The 24,715-nt window shown below is 38.9% G+C and overlaps 1 long non-coding RNA gene across 1 annotated transcript in view; it reads left to right on the top strand.

The window, feature by feature from the left end:
• LOC121108526 overlaps positions 1–12,180 on the top strand; it is a 37,271-nt gene extending 25,091 nt beyond the window's left edge. The window contains exons 2-3 of the long non-coding RNA XR_005843065.1: positions 6,126–6,215; positions 11,495–12,180. This is a non-coding gene — a long non-coding RNA (uncharacterized LOC121108526). The remainder of the gene's footprint in view (positions 1–6,125; positions 6,216–11,494) is intronic.
• The last annotated feature ends 12,535 nt before the right edge of the window (positions 12,181–24,715 follow it).

Here is a 24,715-nt window from a genome sequence, read left to right as displayed (position 1 = left end):
TGAAGTTATTCAACTCTTAGCTAGCAAGTATGAATAACACATGTCTTCTGTGGCCTAGCACACTGGTGGATTCAGATTATTTATAATCCCAGCTCAGTTTTGTATTTGTCTCTTTTCCTTGTCAAGCTCATTTTTGCATGGCTATGCTAGGCTGAGAGTGGCTGCCCTTAATAGACTCACAAACTGACAGGCAGCTCATAGTTCACGTCCTGGCAATGAAGGGACTAAAAATAACAAATTAAAATTATAACAGAGTTACTATAAAGTGGTACTGGATGTTATGTGGCTAAATCATTATCAGAGTAATTGAGAACTGAGGACATGGCCATCTTTTGTGCCCTTGAAATTCTCTCCCCACTTGCATTAAATTATGGTAAAAAAAATTCCCTAAAACAATCCTGCCATAACCAGTCATAGAAAACCGTGAGAATAATATACATACCATTCAATAAAACTGAATTATGGAAAGAACAGAGCTTCAGGCCTGGAAGAGCAGTACTATCATTCATTTACTAAGAAGGTCCTTCAAAAGGTTTTAAAATGTTTTCACAAGGCTTTTCCTTTTCTCTTTTATCCACCAAAAATTCATTATTTTCTTTTATAAAACCTTCTAAGAAATCCTTTCTCCTAATTTTATCTCTCCTATGACACCATCACATCAAGGATGTTATAAAAATATACCATGTTTGGCCCAAAACATTTTGGTACTCAACATAGTAAAACCCCAATGTTTCTGTCATCTCATTGTTTCTGATGACTCACCCATAGGCATAACCCCTCCCATTTTTTTAATGTTTGGGGTAGATTATAGGTGAATTAGGGAACAACTATTTTTTTTCTGGAGCCAGTTTTTACAGAATTTATAGCAATGTGCTGTAAATATGACTCTTGGAAAAACAATAATTTTAGAAAACTGCAATTTCTTTTTAACTGCTTAATTTTAATTCAAAAGTCAAGGGAGAAGAATGATAGACTGTACCTAAAATATTAACGCAGACACTAGGAGTATGGTTGTAAAGCAGCCCCTTGAACACATATCATGACGTAAGCGCTTAATCATCCATGTGTGCATGATGATATCTGATTTGCATAGCTGGTTGGGAAGACATGGGAGTGTAGTTTTTTAGGACTCAAACCTGAAGTTTCAGGTTACACTCTTTATATCGGTAGGTTAATGTGCCTGTGCCAGTACAGAATTGCCCTACTCCATTTTGTTTTATTACTGCACTTGTAAAACAATTATTAAAAGTTAAACCTCCATAGTACTTTGTTGGAATACCATAGTAGTTTGTTGGTTGTTTTTTTTTTGTTTTTCTCTTTTTTTTGGGGGGGGGAGGGGGTGTTGTTTGTTTGTTTTGTTTTGTTTTTGCTTTTTACATGTGCTTTATAAGAAGAGAAGTGGTTCTGTGAGCAAACCATGGAATAGCACAGAGAACTATTCTGGGAGATTAACACTGTCCGTCTGGAAAGAGAAATCTATTTTTACTAAAGTTATGTACCAATTATTATCAGAATCCTATAGATACAGATGTCATATACTTACTGTGGACAGGGGTAACCAATAACCTGTGATTCACTAGCCTGTGCTTACTTCACACTGATGAAACCCTCAGTATGGAACTTCTTTCTCAGATGCAGTGTTAAGTAGATCTGTACCACAAGCCTCAGATACTGGGTTTTTCTTCCAAGTTGTGCTGCATGTCTCCCCAGTGGTGGGGCTACTACATCTGTCAGTGAAGGGAGGCAACTGCAGCAACACCATCAGTCTTCCCCCAGCCAACATTGCAGCTGGGGTAAAGCTCCTGCATTATCCAAGGTGTTTGCAGCCTGATGCATCTATAAGCCCCTTACCAATCAGATATCTATATTAAGAAAAAAAAAAAAAAAAAAAAGTGCCATTCAGTGCAACAGAACGTCAGCTGTTCTTTGTTATAGTAGATAAAATACAAACCCAAGGTTTGGGGTCCAGATCCCCCAAGATTTGAAAAAAATTTTTCATTAGACAGCTCATATCAGGATAACTTCCATAGGGTTAATTCTAACTCATTTTCCATGTATACATACTATGGAAGACACCACTCCTCTGTTTCCTGTCCTCTTTTATCCTTGGGGGAAAAGAGAGAGAAGACGTTTTGTCACAGAAAGTCACAGATGTAAAGCCTTGAAGAAGTTGAAGAGCCAAGTGATATGGTTATCACCCAGAGTAATTGGGTTTGAAAAGTACCTCATAAAGTGAGAACTGCAAGCAGGACTGCAGACTAATGATGCTGCTTCAGCAGAGATGTATAGTGAGTGCGACTAGTAAAACTACATGGAAAGAGTGAATTGTGATTTCAGAAATAAAGAGCAGAGATCTGGTTAATAAAATTCATTGAACTTCTAATTCCATTCTTATGACATTCTAAATCTTTTGTAGTGGATATCAGAGGAGTTGTTACTACTGTACAAATAACTGTGGTTATATCCACTTGGTACTCTTTATCTAAGGATATCAAAGTGCTTTTTTAATTGAACAAAGCCTCCAAAATAAATATCGCATGTCAAAATCATTATTCAAGTATTGCATTTGGAAAGGGAAACATGATATTGGATATCTTGCCTAAGGTGAGAAAGGAGGCTTTTAGTAAGAAAATAGAAAGTGATACTTTTTGACTTACCAGCATAATTATTACCTTCAATAATTCATCTCTCACTATAGCTGAGTGCTGAATATTCCTGAATATTAAATATTGTGCTTTTAAATGTCCAGTTAACATCAGGATTAGATGAGTGGTGAATAACAGCAATGATGCTTTATGCAAAAACTGCATTCAGATGTTCAGATAAAATTATGTTCAATAAGCAGAACTGTCTTAAAATACATAATTGTTTCATATAGCTTCATTTTGCTGTGGGACAAGGAGCTGTTCAGTAATGTAAAGCTTGTAATGTAATTCCATTATATCAAACAGACTAAAAGAGGAGCAGAGTACATCCTCCTTTTAGACACTGAAAAAGGATGATTCTCTTTCAGTCCAACTATGATAAAATGACTCTTTGGTATAGAACTTCATAAACAATCTCTAATAATTAAAGCCATGAGTGTGTGCCTGTTGCTGCTTCAGCCAACATGGTATTTCTGATTTTCGAAGATAACTAGTGACATTTACTCATTTGAATAATAGTGAAGGAGTCACAGCAGCTGTAAATCTTTTAAACATGAATGGGTCTCTGCTTCAGAAGGAAACAATGAAAACAGGATTTCAGGATTTCTTAAAACGCAAGCTTGAGTTTAGTTCATCTGTGTTTAAAGATGTTGATTAAAGCAATTCAGTTGCTTAACTGAAACCACAGCACTATGAATTCATAGACTCATAGAATCATAGAATGGCCTGGGTTGAAAAGGACCACAATGATCATCTAGTTTGAACCCCCTGCTTTGTGCAGGTTCACCAATCACCAGACCAGGCTGCCCAGAGCCACATCCAGACTGGCCTTGAATGCCTCCAGGGATGGGGCATCCACAACCTCTCTGGGCAACCTGTTCCAGTGCATCACCACCTTCTGAGTGAAAACTTCCTCCTAATATCTAACATAAATCTCCCCTGTCTTAGTTTAAAACCATTCCCTCTTGTCCTATCACTATCCACCTTCATAAACTGTTGTTCTTCCCTCTGTTTTGGAAGGCTACAATGAGGTCTCCCTGGAGCTTTCTCTTCTCCAAGCTAAACAAGGCCACTTCCGTCAACCTTTCTTCACAGGAGAGGTGCACTAGCCCTCTGATCATCCTAATGGGCCTCCTCTGGACCTGTTCCTAGAGCTCCATGTCCTTCTTGTGCTGGGGGCCCCAGGCCTGGGCACAATACTCCAGATGGGGCCTCACAAGAGCTGAGTAGAGGGGGACAATCACCTCCCTCTCCCTCCTAACTCCTCTTTTAATGCAGCCCAGACCACAGTTGGCCTTCCAGGCTGCAAGCGCACACTGCTGGCTCATGTCCAGCTTCTCATCTACCAGGACCCCCAAGTCCTTTTCCACAGGGCTGCTATCAAGGAGTTTTCCTCCCATTTTCTATAAATACCTGGGATAGCCCCAGCCCAAGTGCAACACCTTGCACTTGGCTTTGTTGAACCTCATCAGGTTCACATGGGCCCACTTCTCCAGCCTGTCCCTGTTCCTGTGTATGGCTCCCTTCCTTCCAATGTATTGACTGCTTGGATGTCATCTGCAGATTTGTGTCACCTGCAAACTTGCTGAGGGTGCACTTCATGCCATTGTCTATGCCACTGATGAAGATGTGGGAGAGCACCAGTCCCAAGACTGAACCCTGCGTCCATTCTTCAAATCCATACCTCTCCAATTTAGAGAGAAGGATATGTTAAGGGCCCATGTTGAAGGCTCTGCAGAAGTCTAGAAGGATGATATCCATCACCTTCCCTTGTCCACCAATGCCATCATTCCATCACAGAAGGCCACCAGATGAACAACAGCACTACCCCGAAATGGCCATGAGAATGTAAAATTCATAGTGTCCCTGGAAAAGAGATTCTGCTCACAGAATCTGATCTCAGGACACTGGACTGTGACACTGTTGACACTGGTCAGCTGCCAGATGCTAACCCAGATGGTCTCTCACTCCTCCTCTTTAACAGGGTAGAGGAAGAAAATAAGCTCATGGGTTGATACAAACAAGGAGATCATAATATCAGTAACCATGAACAGAACACACTTACAGTAAAATTAATGTAATTTACTTCCAACTAAAATAGATTTGACTGGTGAGAAACAAAGTGCAAATCAAAACATCTTCCTACCACTTCCCTCTACCATTCTTCTCAGGCTCAACTTTACACCTGCATTCTCAGCTCCTCTATCAAGATGTGCGGTGCGAAGTGGGGAATGTGGTGTTATGATCTGTCCATAGCAATTCTTCTCTGCTAGTCCTCTCTCCTTACCTTTCTGACAAATGTACACATAAATTCAACCCTTTACCGTCTTTTACAGATGTACTGAACAGATGTACTAGAGGTGTGACAGCTGTGTAAAGGGCTGTCCAGTCAGGGTTTCTGGAAAGAAGAGCCTCTAGATAGGGCCCACTTTGACCGAAGACAGCTTTACTCATGATGAAGAAAGATAGATATACACATCATACATTGGTGCAGATGTACTACAGTGTGAGCAGTGTATTCTCATCAATGACATCTTTCCTTTTCTTCTCCTTAACAACAGAAGCCTGCATATGTAATTAACCATGTTATTTTACTTACGTGCATGCAAAAATGTGGATTTTACCTGCTTTTGCATCTGCTTTCTGGACATCTTACATGTTTTGTATTTACAAAAATCACTTGAATAGAACACAAACAGAAAAGATGATGTGCCACTAAAATTTTCATCCTTAAATTTGCAAGATTCCTGAAATTAGTGTATGTAGAAATACTGCCTTGCTTTGATAAAATACAGTGGAAATTATTCTGATCCACCCTTTTTCTCTATTTGGAACTACAGTAGATGAGAATTCTTCCAAATTGATGAAATATATCCAAAGAAGTGTTAGACAGTCAGTCATGTTTTTTGAGTGAAGGACTATGGAGATAGAATAAAATTAATTTGTCTGAACTTTCATTGTTCATCCAAGGGGTATTACACCAGATAATGTGTTCTTAAATTCTCTCTATGTAATTGGATACAATTAAAAATGACGTTATGCTAAAAAGCAGACAAAACATTTCTAATTGCAGAGGAAGAAGTTTCAATGTTCTACAAAGAAATGAGGTTGGAATTAGTACTGTTAGAATAAAAATATTGAGAAAAATCACTCAATCTCTGATATTACTACTAGCAATCACTTAGAATAGATTGCTGGCAAAAAGTAGAATGAATGAACCTACACAAAAAGCTGAAGTGCAAATCATTTGAGCAGTATTTCATCAGGAGAAACTCGGAAGTCTTGTTTATTTCCAAACTTCACCTACTAAATAGACACCAACTGCTCACAGGTTTGAGTGAAAAAGCACTTATGATTATCAAGAATAGGAACTTATCTTCACCTTTTCAGTTTATTCAATTGTCATCTGCTTCACTTGGCAAAAAGAAAGATGAGGTTTGGCCTGCAAATTAAAATAAGTCAATTTTCTGTTTCTTTCAGGCTATTCGGATGCTACAAACAGCACAGATTTCCTGGAACAGAGATCAACCTTTTCACAGAATGCTTTCTTAGTATCCCAGATCTCCTCAGGTAAGTCAAAGTTGGACAAAAGCTTGATTGCAGCCAGCAATGGCAGCAGAGAACAAGCCTGAGATGTTTGACATTGCTAGCTAATGCCAGCCTGGCATCTTCCCAACATACAAGATCGCCAGTTAGCTTGACTTAGGCCCAAGCCTGGCTTCTCAGCGCTTCTTAGTGCTGCTCACAGTTCCAAACTTCTTTGGATGCTCAGGTGCAGGCATACAGCACTTTTGTGCAGTGTCACTGAACAAGAGCCTCTAAAAGATTTTCCTAAACCTCTCGGAGAAGGGCTTTTGCTGCTCTTGCAGCTGCTCCAAGGCCTATGTTGAATGTAAGGTACAGAAATTAATCTGGGACCAGAGGCTGGAACCCAGAGCTCCTCCTGTAGCCAGACACCTTAATTTCCTCTCCTTTTATAATCTATTGATACATCTGAACCATGGATATAAATTCAACAAAATGACTGACGGGAAAAGGACAAAGGGATTGTTCCTTTCCAATATGTTGATGGAAAAATGAAAGAGATAGTCAAGATCAGAACCCACAGTACTGTCTTTTATGAGTGTGACTCCTTCCTGTCCATGAATTTACCAAATAGTATCTTTTGGAAGTAACAACTACAATCTCTCTTGAGCGGGCAAACCATGACTGCATAGCAGTGAGGGAGATTTAGATTTACGGAGGCACGTTTTCAGACTATTTTATACTATCCAGCCATTTATTTCCACATAATTTTCCTGTTTACTCCCAATTCTCTAGTCTGGTTTCTCTACATGAAGATTCTTATTCATATGTCAAACTAAAAGTTGTTTTATACCCTAGATAGGTCTGTGTTGAAATGGAAGACTCTAAGCTTGGCCTAGCAAATTAAAATATATTTTCTAAGCAATTAACTGATTCTTTTTTTCTTTTAGTCTGTTACTGAAATATCCCTCTTCTTCTCTAGAGCTGAAACTTTACCTTTCATCAAAGATGACCATTTGAAGTGTCTTTTTGTTTTCCTATTCTTTGTATTATTAACCTATCAAATGTAAATACTGAGATTACAAAAGCACTTCTCAAAAAAGTCCATTGTCTGTAAGATTTATTTTAAACATTTGACAATCTATAAAGTAATATATTCCATGTGTGGTTAGTTGTTGTTACAGAGCTCAGCATACTGCTTTCTAAACATTTTATCCCCTGCTGCAGGATAATTTGAACCCAAGCTCTTTCCCATTTATTTCTCATGCAGTAGCTTTTCCTGGGGGTATGTGACCTTGATGTGTTGCTAGCACCTTGGGATATATTCGGCAGCTTCCTTTGATGAGGTAGATTAGTTCATTAAGTCAATCCCCATGCAATTGCATGAAGCCATGGCTGTGAGATATGTTTCAAGTTAACAGTTTATCTCCCAGAATGAGAGTACTCTGTGTTATGAGTCATGTTATACGCTCTTGGTCTTAACACACATCATGCATTTTCAGTATTTTATCCGGATAGTGCCCCCATGATTGTCTGTTTTAGAATACAATTACTTGGTCATGCAAGCATCTCAGACTCTCGGGGTAGTTCCGAACCAAAGGGAAAAAAAGATCATAACTTGAGATTTAGAAGGGGAATATACTTTATTATATATATGTGGCAGACAAATATGAAAGAACACATAAGCTGTGGCAGCACCTAGTATCCAGCAGCAGAAATTCCAAGATACCTTTCAGGGATTAATTTCTTTCTGCTGCCTCTATAGCACCCAGTATTGTCTGACTGATAAATGATACAGTGCCACAATACTAAGAGGGGGGTTTTTCTCCCACTGCTTGGACCCAGTGATCTTTGCAATGATCTTGACTCTTGCTCTGTAATGTGCAGAAATGCTATATCATTTAAAACTGCAACAGTCTGACACATTACATTTTTACCCTGAAAATAAATAACTAATCTCCAGTTCATCCCGCCTTTACAAAATATTCTTACATATTTCACAGAACATTTTTTCTTAAAGTAATTCTGGGGGGAAAAAAAATTGCAAGCAGAAGTTTTAGTGTCAGAATAAAAAAACAAAGGAGACGATGTTCATTAAGATAAAAATAATCTACCTACTCGTATAGCTGCATCAATCATAAAGGAATTGTATCAAAACAAAGACATCAGTTTATTCTACCTCAATCCCATCCATATGGGTAGGTTCATTAGCGCCTAGACTGAGGAACAAGAAAGGCATTGCTGTTGATGAGGACACAGAAATACAAAGAAACCCATCTGAGAGTTAAGTTATAGATCTTGCACTGTGAGATGGAGTCCTGTAGAATGATTCCCATATTTTCATATAAGTGAGATATCATGAAAAGTAAGAGATACAGGGACTACTGTAGCATCATCATCATCTTAATTGTTAGAAAAAGAACACTTACACTGTAGATAGTTATAATTGCTAAGGTTGGTTAAAAAAAATCTCTAATCTTTAAGCTTTTCACTTTAGCTCATCAGCTAACTCCTTTTCTAACATCAACATTTTTTAATAAAGTCAAGGGGAAAACTGTATTAGATGTATGTACAAATATTATACCTAAATATAAGCAACTGCCTTTGTGTTCCAGGAGTTGTGCTTTTGTTAACTTTGTTTCTACTGGCCAAACATCCAAATTCATACGATATTCTTTACAGCTCTGTGACAGTAATACAGAGCAATTAAGGGTGCTTATGTTTTTTGTTCAAAAGTGCATTTCTCTCTCAGTCAGTATCCTAGACATAACAGTATATTGACTTCTCACCTCACATACAGATGAAGCTTTGTTGTGCCTTATTTAAGACATTGTAAGCCCAATGCACCTGTAACCTACACCACCATTAAATTATTAAGCTTCTTCTGGCTCTTTTCGTGAGACAAACAACAGATATACATACAACATACAACATACTGTTAAGTAGAATTTGGAACTGATACCGCAGTAATGGTTGAATTGGTTATGTACTGTACATGCCTTTTTCTCCTTGTCTTGCTTTTCCCTTGAATTTCGTATTCCTTGCTGCAAAACAGCTCAATTTCAATAGGAAAAAATAAAATAAAATAAAATAAAATGTGCCAATGTCCACTAACAGAAACAGAGTAGGAAAAATAAGATTTTGATTTCAGTTCCACATGTTTACATCTGGCATAACTTTACTGATTGCTAAGTCTAAACTGGTGTCATGTAGTTCTGAATTCTACAAGGAACAGGATAGTCTGACATAACAATGTCATTAACAGTGAGCATATGAATAGATTAGCCATTGTCAGCAAGACGAATAGTTAACCTACTTACAAGTTCAAGTACTTTTCTAGTTATATGACACAGTACTTAGCACAATGAAGAAATAAATCCTTATGCATCTTTTTGTCATTACTGGAAGTTTATGAATTTGCAGATTTTCTTTTTTTCCTGAGGGAATCCAAATTTTAATGTAGCTTAAAGCTCCTTAACACATTTGTTAAATCTCTTTTCTTCAAAGACTGATGGCAGACCTGAGAATTTGCAGTAAAAGAACCTGTCACTGACTACAAGCTGGATACCACAATCAGAAGAAAATATTTTTTACTTTACTTTACTTTACTAATTTGCTCAGTCCAATAATGAGCAACATTACCAGTGCCACTGGGGATGCCCACACATTTATTTTCCAACTCAGTAACCCATTTTCCCAGACCATTATGGGAACCAGGAGTCCTTGTTTTCCGGAGAGAGTGTGAACTATACCACACAACACTGGTTTATGTTTGCTTTCATACGTCTCTTAATTGACATAAAAACTTATTTCTGTATTGTTTATATTGGAAAAAAAGAAGATACACCTTGGAGATAAGCAAATTTAAAGGAAGGGATGTGTGCTGGCTAAAGCCAGGAAACTGGAGATCAGTACTTGTTGGATTTCTTGTTACCTGAGATAAAGTCACTGTGTGGATCTCCTATGTCACAGACAATCTGTAAATTAATTTACATGTGCTTACTTTGTAGCAATATTAACGGCAAAATTAAAGAGACACTGAATGATGTTTCAGCATTATTTTGTCTACTTGGATGACCCAGTGTAAATTTCCCCTATAATCAGAACAATGTCTTCTCTGAAAGTTCAAAAATATGGTTTCAAAAGCTACTTTCTAGGGAAAATGCAATGTTTCATACCTTAAATATATCACCACCAGCATCTAGTGCTAGTATTTCCGAAAGGAGAAAGTTGTCTTCCATATTTGTGTGTGAGAGAGGCTGTATCAACTATCACAGCAAGCTTTATGGATGTTGAAGTAAACATTCAGGGTGACATTTTGTAGTATTTCAGGTCCAGCCTCCCACCTATTCACTTCAGCAAGGCTGGGTGGATCAAGAAGTATTTAAAGTCTGCTACAATGTTTACTTCCTGCAGTGAAAAGCAGATCTCTCTTGACACCCCTTCACCTGAAGAAAACCTCTGTAAATTGTCCGTGTGCTCTCAAAATCATCTGGGTTAATGATTACCGTATTTTGACTGCTCTGTTCTAACAACAAATGTCTACAATTAAGTTATGAGTTTGGCTCTGTCTGCCTCTTGTTCTACAGCACCAATGGGAGTGTTTGGCTGTAAACCGATGTCTGTTTTTTAATTACTCAGAAAGGAAACGTTTTGTTTCATTTTGTTTTTGCACTGTGAAAGCCAATGCTCGGTCCAGGAGGTGCTAAGTCACACGTTTTCCTAATGAGGCTCTGTTGTTTCTCTCCCTGTTGGAACAAAACATGACAAATGCTTGTAAAAGATTTCAAGAAAAAGGCCTGAAACAAGTAGGAGAAAAACAGGTAGTAAAAATATGTTTTTAATTATCTTTACAAACATTACGATGGCACGTTTCTTGCAATATGATTGCATTTGGCTTTTCAAAAGCTCTCCTTCCAGCCATCTGTATAGGCACCCATAAGAATCCCTTGTCATCCTTTCCATCGCAAGCCATCCCAGGAGGGCAGGAGGGGAGCTGGAAGCCACACAGAGTGCTGGGCACCAGCCTACTGCAGGACAGCCCATGCTGAGAGGTGGTTTATAATGGGTCACACTAAAACCTTGCCGGAAAATCCAAGCAGGGTCCTTCTGGATGTGTGTCCCACAGGTGCAGTAATAGTTGAGTGATACTGATGAGTGGATCTTTCAACCTTGTTGATACCCATTGCAACACTGTTTTACCCAGAATGGTGTGCTACTTCCAAGTATGTTTTTAGAGTAAGAGAGAGATGCCACATTTTGCACGCACACCTTTTTCCTCTATGATTGCAACTGATGTTCTGTTACTGCCTTTTCTTTCATAGGTTCAGTTCAGAAGACAAACATTACTAAAATAAAGTTTCATTTTTTCCTTTGGGACAACTTTATTGTGACAGGAGAAGAAAGAGGAGAAAAGTTAGTAAGTGAATTTGCTTGTCCTAAGGCATCTACTGTGAGAAACTAAAGATGGCCCAGTGCATTAATATGCAGTATCTCAAAAATTATCAATGAATCACCATCTTAACTGCTGTGCACCACCTGGAAGCTCCCGGCAATATAACTCCATGCTGATCCAACCTCAGCAGAGCTTTTAGATCTGACTTGTGTTTGCCTGATTTATTTCTACAGCAGAAAGGGGGAGACAGGATGAAATTATCTCACTTGTATCTAGAATGGATTATTTAGATTAGAATAGAGACTTTATCAAGTAAATAAATAAAATTATGTCTTAGGAATATGTGTTCATGTGTATTGCTGTGTGCATATAATGTACATCTGCTCCTGATATTCTGGCACACAGCAAACAGAAAATAAAATAAATAAATAAATATAAAATATCAGAGTTTTCCCCTCACCTAAAAGGCTCTGTGACCTCTCAGTAAGTCTAAGAACTGAGGAAAATTATTCCCAAAACTCTTATTTACCTGTAGCATGACCTGTGTGTCTCCATGACATAACGTGTAATAATATAATGATTACAAGCACTCTAATAAAGCCATTTATATTCACTGAAATAAAACCACAGTGTGCCCATTTGAAGTTATTGTTAGTTTCCTGTTTGTGCTGCTTTTTGATTGTTGCTATTAATTCCCCTCCCACATATCCTGTCTGTTCTTGACCTTTTCTTAATAGTCTTTGGAGAAGGCATAGCTCTTATCAGTGCACTAGCCACTTCAGTGTAATGGCAGAGCGTGAAAAGCTGGAAAACAAGGTAAATTAGTTCATAAAGTCTCACAGCCTATGCAGAAATCTGCAGTACACTACATGTCTGTACTGTACTTTCCTATTTAGATTTACCTAAGCTTCATGAACACTAACTGGATGTTTGCAACCCAGTTGTCATGATGAGCAACTACATTTTTCGGGCTTCTGTCATGTCAATAAGATAACCCAAGGAAAAACATCACTGAAATCATCTAGAGAATGACAGCTATGGAGAGATATCAGTACATAACTATACATAGTTATATAGTGATATCAGTATATGTATATATATATAGCTATATATATATATATATCCAGATATATATATCATATATAGTGATCTCTCCCTTTTCCTTCGTTCTTTTCTCTACCTGTTTCCCAGGAGGGTTGCTCAAGAGAAAAGATGACTGTCTATTTGGTAACATGTCATAATTACCTTCTGCACTGTTTACAAAAAACAAGCTGGCTACTGTAAGCAAACTGAGCAAGCAGAGCAGAAAGCCTTCTCAAAACACTTAGCTGCAGCATACAGCTTGATAATTGTTCAGGCCTTGAGGGAAGACAGAACACAGGGGTCAAACTTTAAAACAACATTAGTCAGAAAGCATGTGTGTTAGGGTCATGGCTGGAAGACATTACATTTTTTCATACATTTCAGTGAAGTATAGATACACAATATGCCCTGTGTTGAACTCTCACTTTTTAGATGCAAAGTAGGCTGTGAACATGAATAGTTATGAATTATACTTGGTTAATGCTGATGCTGTGCTCTCCAAAGTTTTTTCTTTCCCTGTTATGCAGGGATGCCCTAGAAATTCAACCAAATAAAAGATGTGGGCTGGAACAAAAGAGCTCAGCCTGCTGCCAGATTCATTCGTAACAGTACAACAAGTGTGGTCCTAGAAAGGCGGAAATTGCCACTGCACAATCAGAGTCGGTTCTTTCATTCAGTGTCACAACAAGGCTTCCTAGCAGGGCTCCTACATGTGGGACAACTTGACAAACTTAAGAATGGCTGTATTCAGCCAGACCACCGTCCATCCAGCTGAGTACCCTGTCAATAGTGAATGCTTTGGAAAGATTAGAGGAATGGATCCAGAAGAGACTGATGTTTCCCAAGATTAGTCTCAAAATGAAATCCTTTACAGTGCTAGGAGAGCCATTTTGAGCTGGGTTGAGGAGAGAGTTTGAGTATTGGACTCTTACGTGTCCATGAAGCTTATTAACTGTGTGCATGCCCTGAGATACCGGCTGTAAATTTATGCACATTTTTCAATTTCAGTTTCTTCTATTCCAACACAAATTGTGTCACAATGTTTGGAGACCACAGAAAACTTTAAATAAAAATAAAAGGGGAGCTCTGAGGGAGGGATGAATTACTGTAATATAGCATAGACAAAGCTGACTGACTGGTGTCAGTACTCAGGCTTTGTTTTGTTTAGCACTACAGGAATAACTTTCCATTTAAAACTTCTCATTATATTATTTTCAGTGAACTTGTCCACTCACTTTTAGGATTCATGCAGGATTTTAGTACCTATGGCAATGCAAGAATCGGGTGTTACAGCTTCTTTCTGGGAAGAAACACCTCCCCTCCCTTTGCTTAATACATGTGCTTTGGTGCTATGTGTATGAGGATTGAGCTGCAGAGCTCTGGGCTCTGACTGATTAATGTTTCTTGAGTATTACCACACTGATGCTATTGGGGACACAGCCTATCAACACACTGTAGATGGTGTCCCAGTGACTAGCCAGCTCTGTCATGATTCTGACACAATTAAGAAATCCTTTTGCAAACCAGTTACAAAGACTTTGCAAATTGTGTTTAAGGAGTTGTGGAGTTTCCTTGGAGAGCACAAAAAGCTACAATAACTGGTCCAGGGCACCCTGCTCAGGGTGTTTCTACTTGACCAGGAGTGGTTAGGCCCGATCATCTCCACGCAGCCCCAAACATTCTGTGATTCTGTTAAAATGCTTAAGATTATTGCATGAAGTTAAACACTGAACAGCAGTATTACTGTAAATCTAAATGAATCCTTCAGAACTGGGATACAGTATCTACCAATTTTGGTGAACCAAGAGCACCTGTGTTCTCTCAGTGGTCTAGAAGAATCTCATTGAGTGGAAACTGGTTGAGTTTTGCAGCAGTGATTTAGGTTGTGAAGTAATCTGCCAGTTCAAAAGTGGAACCTCCATCAGCTGAAGAGATCAGAGCACAAAGCATGGGTCCTATTTCACAAGTGAGATTTGAAGGGATTACTGTAGCTTTGACATTGCTATGAAAGAGTCTTCTTTATACAAGAGTGTTGTTAGCAGGAAAGAGCATAAGTGCCAGAGGAAAAAAAATGCAAAGCAAAATTAGTTGATCCTTCAGACTCCTCTCCCACAGAAAACCAAATTAAGATACTTGTTTTCACTCAAATACATGCTGTATGACGAGTCTTTGTTCATGTGACACAGGGTCTCATTTACACTGTTGTTACTTCAGATCACTGTACTTCCCAAATATGTACGTTCTGAGATAAAATTGAAACAGAGCATAGGATCCTCCAGGATCCCTATGTATTATAAGCTATTTATACGTAGTTGTGTAAATTCACTGAGATGTACAGCACCATTTCTTCCAGCTGACAGTGTTCCCGAGGGAACACTAGAGACCATGATCACCTCAGCAGCAACACCCATATCATTCCAGGGCACACCTCCTGTAGGCTGCAGTGGTGCACTGGACTTATGCCCCTGATACTGGGATAAGTATCTTATGCACAGATTTGCCTTCACAACCCTTACAACAAGGTCTTAATGAGCAAATGCATGAGAATATAAGGACATTAATGGAATCACAAGAACTACAACTCCTTTGACACCATTTGTAATTAATATCAATAACTTGATACACTCGTACAAAAATTGTTGCTATAGGAACCTGAAGTCATGTCAAGGAGTTGGATGTGTTAATTGGCATTCTGTATGAGTAGCTCATTCACTGGTTTCTATTGCTATGGAAACATAACTGTCATTCTATGCTGATGACAAAGGGATGAGTTATACCTTTAATTTTTATTCTTCCCTGCAGCAACTTTGGTTTATATAATTTCATTTAACAAATGAATGCAAGACCTAGTCTCATGCAGATGAGGATTTCTAATCTGAATTCAGGATTTGGAATCCAGCAGAGATGGAAACTCCTTGCAGTGTTTCTTTCCATGTTCTCTCTGCTTTTAAATTTTAACAGATATTCAAACTCTGTATGATGATGTACTGGTTATGACATTCCCTTAATAAATACGGAGAGCTACATTAAAGCATGTATGCTCTGCACTCCAATCTTCATGCCACTTTTCTCCGTGACATTTTTCACAACCAATGTGCCCCAGACTCCTCTTCAGCATTCTGTAGTAAGTCTGTATCACTTGGTTTGGCAGTCTCAGTTTTGCTTGACATGTGTCTCCCTTATAAGATTTTCATTTAATTGGTTTATTATACCCATGCTTCACATACATTTCACATCCAAACACACTCTCCTCTGTGCTCCATCTTTAATCTCAGTCTCTTCCTAGCTCTTCTGTGGACCTCTGTTACAGCCTCATCATATCAGGTAACTAAACACTGCTGAAACACCAGCTACAGGACATGCCAACAAAAATGAAGTCTAACTTGGAAGATATTAGACCTGTAGTGCTTTTTGCTGCTGTAGAAATCTGTTATTAAGGTTTAGCCTCTGACATCAGCCATAGTACATATCAGCTCTACTAAAGACATGAGTTGCAATAGCACCCCAGCACTGCCCCTACGTCTTGTAACAAGGGCTAGGATACAGCAGACTGATGTACTGAGGATCAGTGACTGGCTAAAGATTTTTGGTGAGACCTGTCTGTGTCTTTACATTGTTTACAAAAATGACTGCCTGCTTGCCTGAATTCTTACTGGTTTATTTAAAAACAGTTGAGATTCAGCTGTGTTATTAATAATGGTGCCAGTGTATTTGATCATTTATTTTTACTTTAAACATAATATATACATAAAAACAAATAAACAAACAAAAATTTCTATTTGGCTTCACTGAAAATACAGAGTAAAAGTTCTCTTTTCATTTGCTATTGCTTTTCTCCGTTGTCAAAAATTATGGCATGTGAACTGTCAGAGCAGACAGAGGAAGAGAGGAACAGAAAGCGATTGGTACTTGGCCCAGCAACGCAAAATTCTGTCCAGTCTGTTCAAAGCACAAGTGAGCTCTATAAATCCAATCAATATCTTGTTATACTTGTGAGAGAAGTGGACTTCCCTTTAGGATCTATTTTCTTTTTGAGGATTTTAAATAATGCAGAAAGACCGCATCTGACTGCTTGTTATTTCAGGCCAGAGGGTCTTAGATCTGTGCCTAGGATCATCATGGAGCGGATCCTCCTAGAAGAGATGTTAAGGCACATACAGGATGAAGAGGTGATCCAAGACAGCCAGCACAGCTTCACCAAGGGTGAATCATGCCTGACCAGTCTGATGGCCTTCGATGATGAGGTGACAGCATCAGTAGACAAAGAAAGGGCAATTGATGTTTTCTACCAGGGCTTCTCTAAGGCCTTTGACATGGTTCTGCATCATATCCTAACCTCATGATTGGAGAGATACAGTTTGAGAGGGTGAATGAGGAATTCATTGAAAGGTCATAGCCAGAAAGTTGTGGTCAATGTCTCTACGTCCACATGGAGGCCAGTTATGAGTGGTGTGTCATCCTGGGACCAACACTCTATGACATTTTTATCAGTGACATAGATGATGTGATTTAATAAACCCTCAGCAAGGTTGTTGAAGACAGTAAGCTAAGTGGTACAGTTTACACAATAGGAGAAAGGGACACTATCCAGCAAGACCTGGATGAATTTGAAAAGTGAGACCACGAGATTCTAATCAGGTTCAACAAGGTCATATGCAAGATGTTTCACTTGGGTCAGGAAAATCCCAGATATGTGTACAGAGTGAAAGAAGAACACAATAAGCTACCCTGCCATGAAGGACTTGTGGGTCCCGATGGACAAACAGTTAGATGTGAGCAAACAGTGTGTGCTTGCAGCCTGGAAGGCCATCTGCATCCTGGGTTGCATCAACTGAGGGGTGGCAGCAGGAAGAGGGAGGAGAATCCTCCTCTACTCTGCTTTTGTGAGGCCCAATCTGGAGTACTGTGTCCAAACCTGAGGCTTCCTGTACAGGAGGGATGTGGAGCTTTTGGGGCAGGTCCATAGGAGGCCATGAAGATGATCAAAGGCCTGAGCACCTCTCCCACGAAGATAGGATAAGGGAGTTTGGTTTGTTTAGCTTGGAGAAGAGACGGCTACAAGGAGACCTCATTGTGGCCTTCCAGTAATTGAAGGGAGCTTACATGCAGAAGGGGGATTGACTTTTTACATGGTCTGATAGTGACAGGGTAACGGGTAGTGGCTAGTTCCAACTTCCCTGCTATAGGTAGGATATGTCCCACTAGACCAGGTTGCTCAAAGCCCCATTCAGCCTGGCCTTAAATGCTTCCAGGGAGGGTGCATTCACAGCCTCTCTGGACAACTTGTTCTAGGGTCTCACCACCCTCACAGTGAAGAATTTCTTCTTGATATCTAGTCTAAATCTATCCTCTTCCTGTTTAAAGCCTTCTCCCCTCATTCTGTTGCTACATACCCTTATGAAAAGTCCCTTCCCAGCATTACTAAACTTTTCCTCAATTATATAGTCAAATTATTGAGGTACAATTGTGAAGTTATTAAAAGAAATACCTCCTAACTGAAGAGCTTTTAAAAAATATTTTAACATCTGTCAGTTCTTACTCTCCTTGTAAACAGTCCCACTTCTCATACTATCTGCAAACGGTCTTACTTCAACACTTATTCATATTTCCCTAATGTGACAATGGGTGATGAAGGAGCTATTTAAAATGTAGTTCAGTCATACCATTTCCTCAAGCAAATAGCTCACTTTAAAACAAGATCAAAAAACACATTTCCAGCAGGAGGAAGAAATTTTTCATATTCTGCACTGAGACAATCACAAGCACAGCCATAGGCTGCATTAATGATCCCTGTTCTTCAAACTGTTGCACACAAACAATGCACGCACCTCAGAGATTGCTCTATGGACATTTCCTCCAGACATATAGCTTGGTTAAGGTTTTCCTACTCCTCCTAAATTCTCCTTTCCTGAATTACTTGTTCCCACTACCATGCTGCTACTGACTTCTTTCATTGGAATGACAAGAATAATCATAGAGACAATCACTGAAGTTCTTAATTAAATATATATATATATACATATATATATACTTTTTGAAGGACTTAGTTTAATCCATATCCCTTCTAAGAGGAAGCTGGATGAAGGAGAAAGTGGGAAGACAGAAACCTCTTAAAATAGCTTTTCCAAGAGAGAAATTGTAAGGCTGAATCACAGCCGCAGCAAGACTCCTCCAGCACCCAGGAGATGCTCCTTTCCTGCGCCCACCATGCACATGGCAGTGACATGCAGACATGCCCAATCTAGCTCCACATAATGTTCTCAGAAGGGTAAATTGGTTTCAAACTGTTATGGTTACGCATCTTTCACTATCCCACTTAGCTCAGTTAGAAACTTCTGGTGTAAGTGTAAATCGTGCAATGGTGTACTATGCAGCATCCCAGGGTTCAGTTAAAGAGCAGCTGGGCTTGTTAAGATAAGACCTTCATGACTGAGAATAATGCTAGCAGTTGATCTAGCTTGCAAAAAAACTCTCCCAGTTAAATTCTGATCTCAGTGGTTTCATTCCTTATCTTTACTGTAGCCAATATTTGATCATTAGCAGCTACTAAGAGCTGTAGAGCATGCTTTGCTGCAATTATTATGTCATATATTTTTAAATGTATTTAAGTAACTAAGGAAAATGACCTATTAGCACTACACAAACAAATAATCCCATTACAATACAAACACTTTCCATATAAATACCGCACCTTTCATAAATGCTCCTTACCCGGATAGTGGTGTTGAAAGTACTCTAAATCAGCCTAAGAATAGCTCAGCTCCTTCTCTGTGTCAAATTCACAGCTAAAAATTCTAGCATTAGAAAAAGTAACTGCTGTTTTCACTTACCTGAACAAAAATGCCGCTGAAACGTGCATCTTTGATCACTCAGAATTTCACTTTACTAAAGGCAGTGCAGTCACTGTATGTTCATATCTGATTCAATGGAAAAGGTCCATAAGGACCATTTAAAAATCTTTGGATTCACATCAGCTTTTGAATGCTCAAGCAAAATATGAGAGCTGTTCCAAAATAGAATCATAGTATTGCTCAGGATGGAAAAGAACTTAAAGGTCATCGAGTCCAACTTTTAAACACATTCAGGGATGGTGACTCAACCACCTCCCTGGAGAGCCTATTCCAGTGCTCAACCACCATTTCTGTAAAGAAGTGTTTCCTGATATCCAACCTAAACTTACCCTGGCACAACTTGAGGCCATTTCCCCTTGTTTGGTCACCTGTCAGCAGTGAGAAGAGACCAGCACCGCTCTTGGGGTTGTCACCCATGAATGAATGTCTCCTATTTATTCTGTTGGCTCATAATGTGAGAGGTGGATACTGGTGGTACGGCAGTAGAGGCTGAAGCTTCCCACCAGTATTCCATTCCATTTTACTGCTGTGAGACAGATGACAGCAGAAGGGCATTCTGACAAATGGCATCTGACATGGAAGTGCTTATGAAGCAAAGGTGTGTCAGTGAATTCATAGACTCATAGAATCATAGAATGGCCTGGGTAGAAAAGGACTTCAAAGATCATCTAGTTTCAACCTCCCTGCTATGTGCAGGGTAGCCAACCACTAGACCAGACAGCCCAGAGCCACATCCAGCCTGGCCTTGAGTGCTTCCAGGGATGGGGCATTCACAACCTCCCTGGGCAACCTGTTCCACTGTGTCACCACCCTCTGTGTGAAAATTCCCACATGAGGAAAAAAAATGGCACCCATGGACATTCATTGAAACCTGCTGAATGTTTATGGAGCCCAAAGAATAGATGTGAACACAGTGAGGCAGTGAGTGGTGTGTTTCAGTAGTAGTGATAGATACACAAAAGACAAGCCACATTCCAAATGGCCATGCACTGCTGTCATACCACAAAATGAGAATCTCAATCAGCTCATCCATGCAAATTGTTGGATTCTGATCAGGGAGCTGCACTTTTCTTTTTCCTTTCTACATCTTTTGAAAGCACTCCCAGCCCCTGTAGAGATGTCAACTCTGTAAGAGGTGAGATTTAGTATAATACTTTGTAAGAAAGATACAACCATTTGCCACAGGAAAGACAACACAGAGTATCCAACTAGAGTGCAGTCACAACTCAATAAAGAACAATTAGTATGAAACCACATACACTGATTTTCCAATGACAGAAAATCGGATAGGTTAACAAGTTCATTAAGATACACAGCCAAGAAAAAGAATAATGTGGATGAACACCTGTCATTTTTGAGTTTCATTGACAAGAGCCAGAGTATTCACACACCTTTCTTAACTGCCTTGCACGATGTATCCAGATCTTCTCCAGAACAGTCATAAATGCTTTTTCTCCAACTTCAGCTAAAGACTTTTCTTTGTCTTATCTCATTTAAGCTCTGCTGTTTCCTCATTCCTATGTTCTCTAGTGCACACAGCCTCATTCATCCTCAACTTATTTGAAATGTATCTGTCACGCTCCCACGGTTATGTGCTGGTGTTCTCATTGGTCTATCTTCAAATCCAATTTTCTGCTCTCATTTTTCCTTTACAAGATTCAAATATCTTATTTGACTTTCCAAGTTCATCCCAATGTTCTTTTTGGCTCCTTATAGCAAAACTAGTATCTTCTGGCTACTTTAAAAATGTCAACCTAGATCACCACTTTCTGAGCTTGACAGGGTGCTCTCAACCCACATCTCTAGGGACAATATGTACCCACCTTTGTTCATTTTACCACTCAGTTGAATAATAAAGAGGGAACACTAGCTGTGTGGATATAGATGTCAATATGTGCCCGTGAATAAATGCTAACTGAAATAACCTATCCATTAATTTCAGATATGCCCGAAGATAGCACTTCATCTATCAAAAATTTAGTATTTTAATAGTTCACCATTAAAATGTAAGAAGGTGACACTAGTCTCCAGATATTTCTCCTATACTTTGGGAACAACATGTCTGAGTTTCTAACCAAGAAATGGTTAGAGACTGAGTCTCTAAGGCCTAAAACCATCTTTCTGTAAGAAGAGATATTTTGTTAGCAACCAAAATTCATGGAACAAACAATAATAACATTCAACTCTCCAGGAAAGGATTTCATATTCTGTTTCCTATTGAATTCAAGCAGTTTTACATCTTGTAAATGAAATGGCAACAGCAGGGCATCAACAGCTTATCAAGCACTGCCAGAGAAATATCTTGTTCCTTTTATTCCACATGTGAGGGTCATGGGAAAAGGAGGTTGTGAGGAGGTAAGACCATCCATGATGTTTTCTTGATTAGCCAATATTCAGTGCTTTCAGAGTGTTCCTCAGATGGAGAAATTGAACTCAGGGTCATCTTAAAGACATCCATAAAACATTTTTACCCATATTCACTTTTGCACTACATCAAGAATAGAAGCTGTGATGAATCCCTAAAAGTATGCCTTTACTGAGGCCATGTGGTGGCAAATAATTAGTCCTCCAGTCACCTGGCTGGCAAACAAGGTGAGAGTTTTGGCAGCAAAGCAGAGAACACTCTTGTCACAGGAACACAAGACTTCCTTTGATTTCAAAACAGTTCTTCATATTCATCAGGAATGCAACAGTGAGTAATGGCTCCTGTAAATCGTCCTTGATGTCAGATCAAGCTGCTATGCATGTACTGTTCCAGGGAAGTGCAGAAAAGAAGGTGCAATTCTGCTTTGTTTTCTTTCAGTCATCAGATGTAATTTCCCTTAAGGGAATCTTAAAACAGGATATGAAGGAAACCTTTCATCCTTGTGATTGTATATCATCCCAAAAGCCTGTGCTTGGTGCTGCTCAGGAGCTATAAGAAAGGCCAAAGCATTCCAGTTTGCTGTACAACCAGAAAAAAAGTGCATCCTTTTGAAGGTTTTGTTTCTGAAGTGCAATCAGCTATCTGCATTTGAGATAAAAAGAGTTTAGGGGGTTAAGTCTCTGCAAAATCCCCCTGACTGAAGACCTTCCAAAGTGATTACATGCATGCAATTACAGACTTAGTGTCTACAGAGTAAGGGAGGGACCCTCCAGCAACCTAAATTAAACGTTATTCCTGGATATGTTTACAAACACTTATCTAAATACTTCCCAAATCCCAGGATCCTATTGCTAAAATGACCTAGGTTTAATGATTGCAGTGCTGTGATTTTTGGAGATCACAGAAGTCATACGTGAATTCCAAATTGGCTAAGCATGATCTATGCCACTTCTCAGCTTGGTACTCAGCTACATTTGTAATAGAAGCAAAGCTTTGATTCTTCCTCAATAAATGTTGCACCACTGCAAAATAAATAAATAAATAAATAAATAAATAAATAAATTGTGGTTGTAGTACATTGAGACAAAAGTAGCAGTGAATGATTGTGGATGTAGTGAATGAAAGATTCAAGTACACCTCTATAAGGCTGAAATGGCACATTCAGATTACAATGGGAAATTAGCAATGCTGGGCACTGCCTAAATATTTCAAGAATTTAACCAACAAATAATTTTCAAAAACATTCTCTGGCTTGAATGTCTTTAGACAGCTGTTCTTGATTACCATGTCACCTGAGAGGTGCTAAATCTTTTTCTTTAACTCTCTGTCAAGTATGTGTTTAGGATGTCAGGTTTAAACAAAAAACTATCTTATAGATGCAGTTTGGACAAACCCTGTAATTTGAAGGCAGTTGAATCACTAGTGCAAACTTTTCATTTAGCTGATCTAATATCAAGGTTATTTTGGAGTTTACCAAAGTTTCTGATTAACTATTTTTAAAAAGGTCCTGTGGCATGGCTTCAGTGAAAGACCTTCTTCACTATGACCTCTTCCTCTATTTTGTGCCTGAGAAATATACCGGATCTTTTAAGATTCATCTCTTTATCTCTGCCTCACATACATTGTCCTGAAGAATATAGACATATTGTCTTCCTTCCTTCCTTCCTTCCTTCCTTCCTTCCTTCCTTCCTTCCTTCCTTCCTTCCTTCCCTCCTTCCTTCCTTCCTTCCTTCCTTCCTTCCTTCCTTCCCTCCTTCCTTCCTTCCTTCCTTCCTTGTTTCTTTTTCTCTTTTTTTTTCTTTTTTCTTTTTTTTCTAAAACAAAACAAAACAAAACAAAACAAAACAAACAAACAAAAAAAAAACACCGACAGGTGCTCATTGCTCATTTCTGGCTCCAGACTTTCAGAAAAATGTACTTTCATTTTGGTGGATTTACAAAATACTTCATAAGGAGCATGTTGAATAATTGTGAAAATCCAGTGTTTCTGGGAAATTTTTGTCTAGTTTTCAGTAAGAATGCCTACACCATCTGAAAATACAACTTTCATCAACACACTTTATACTACTGTAGCCTTTAATGTAACTTCACAAGGAAAAAATATTGTTTTAACTTCTCTTTAATCTTTGTCTTCAATCTGTAACTTCATTTGTGAAAGAACGGTTTTAGAATAGCATTTTTTCCTCTTTTTTTTTTTTCTGTTGGTTTTTAATGCCACTCTCCTTAGTAATGGCCTTTACTTCATTTTCTCTTTTCTCTCATCTGCGTTTTCTTCCAAGAGTTTGACAAAAAACCACATACCTTGTAAGAGCTTCAGAGTGGCTTCTTTAGCCATAGGAAGGAACAGTGTGCTGTTCTTCCTCCTGTTCCATGACTGTCTCGCTGTTACTCAGAAGTAGCTCAGCATCCTTGGATCTTTAATGTACGTTCTCTTGTTACAGACCAGTGCAGAATGGAAGCTCTCACACAGTACTTTCTAAGTGGCAATGAATTTTGGCAGTCATGACTGCTGCATGATTGTTTTCTAGAGGGGACTTCAGTTTGGTTTCTATGCCAAGTAAGAGATTCTTTAGTAAGAGTTATCAAATGTGTTTAAATACTTTTGCAAGGCTTCCACTAAAACTCATTATAGTATAATTAGCAGGCCTGATGAGGATGTGCTCAACTCCTGCATCCAAATCACTCTTAAAAATGTTCAACAGGGCTGGCCCTAGAATGAAGCTTTGAGGAGCACTGTTAGTGACTGGCCACCAACCTGATGTAGTCCATTAACTGCATTTCTTCAAATTCTAACTTTTGAGTCCATTTGTCATTCAGAATAGCATGAATGTCTTTATCTCACAGTTGGACA

Source organism: Gallus gallus, chromosome Z (assembly GCF_016699485.2).
Source record: "Gallus gallus isolate bGalGal1 chromosome Z, bGalGal1.mat.broiler.GRCg7b, whole genome shotgun sequence".
Lineage (NCBI taxonomy): Eukaryota > Metazoa > Chordata > Aves > Galliformes > Phasianidae > Gallus > Gallus gallus.
Note: the sequence above shows the minus strand (reverse complement) of the source record. Positions and strands in the feature narration are given on the sequence as shown.